Consider the following 1338-nt stretch of genomic DNA (forward strand, 5'->3'; position numbering starts at 1 on the left):
CTTCCTGGAGATCAATGAATGCACTGGATTGAGGGTTTTTGAAACTGGTAATGTAGCAGAACGACCTCAGGGTCTTGTTAAAAGTTCTGAGGCCCAGACTACGGAATCAGATTCTCTTGGCAGGGAGGCCAAAAATCTGGATCCGACAAGTTTCCCGGGTGCTTTAAACATACAGGCTGGTTTGGAAATCCAAGCATAGGGGACCTCCAGAGATCATTACTGTCCCCAGAGCAGAGCTGCAATGACTGCCCCAAGCTGCCCACGCTGCCCCTCTGCTCCTGTCCCGTGTGTCTGACTGTGCTACAGTCCAGAAGAGGGAAACCAGGAGCGCTTGGTTAGGACCTGCCTCCAGAAGCCCCCAGTGCAATGTTTAAATCATGGCACCAGCTACATGCCCCTCCCCAGGCAGATACAAAGTTAGGGAATCCAGCCCTTGCATGGAGTAACTATGGCAAAGCAGGAAAGTGATTAAGAGTTGTCTTCCCAGTGTGCAATGGCTGCAAACAGCAGCCTCCTCAATAGTGTATTCAGCCTGTTGCCCTAAGGGACCTTGGAGACAGCCCTTTCCAGTGGACGTCATGACTGGCACGCTGTCCCCAGTCTAGGCTCCAGACGGGTATGTGAGGTGCCTTTGGAAAGCCCCAGGGCACAGTGGCCAGAGTCCACATTGGCCAAGTCATAAAGTCCATCCTCACCAAGCTGCAGAACAAGGAGCATGTGATTGAGGCCCTCCACAGGGCCAAGGTCAAGTTACCTGGCGGCCAGAAGATCCACATCTCCAAGAAGTGGGGATTTACTAAGTTTAATGCAGGTGAATTTGAAAACATGGTGGCAGAAAAGCGGCTCATCCCGGATGGCTGTGGGGTCATATACATCCCTAATCGTGGCCCTCTGGACAGATGACGGGCCCTGCGCTCACGAGAGCCTTGGTGCTGTCCCCTCATTACTCGTGCCCACCAATAAATCCTACTTTCCTGTCAAAAAATTAAAAAGAAGAGTCGTCTTGCTGTTTTGGTGGTGGTGGTGTTTGTTTTGTTTTGATTTTCATTGATGTTGGTGAAAATCCAAAGGAGCCATGTCAGGCCACTCTCAAAGGCAGTTGGTACAAGGGATCATTCACTTCTATCTGCACATGTTTAAAATTCCATCAGCAAAGTCATAAAGCATATAGAAAAGAGAAAGGAAAGGGAATTAAAGCTTCTAACAGAAGAATAAGAAAATACGCTAAAATACACAGAATGAATATGGTGATTAAGGACGCAAAGTCAGAATAACTGCGCCCATATTCTAGTGGTCAGTACTGAAGATGCAAATACATAACTAGACACACAAACTAGA

General features: G+C 48.3%; 1 pseudogene; it reads left to right on the forward strand.

Moving 5' to 3' along the window:
- Window positions 1-449: 449 nt before the first annotated feature.
- On the forward strand, window positions 450-562 carry LOC132528298 (small nucleolar RNA SNORA70; annotated as a pseudogene).
- The last annotated feature ends 776 nt before the right edge of the window (window positions 563-1338 follow it).

Source organism: Lagenorhynchus albirostris, chromosome 10 (genome assembly GCF_949774975.1).
Source record: "Lagenorhynchus albirostris chromosome 10, mLagAlb1.1, whole genome shotgun sequence".
Lineage (NCBI taxonomy): Eukaryota > Metazoa > Chordata > Mammalia > Artiodactyla > Delphinidae > Lagenorhynchus > Lagenorhynchus albirostris.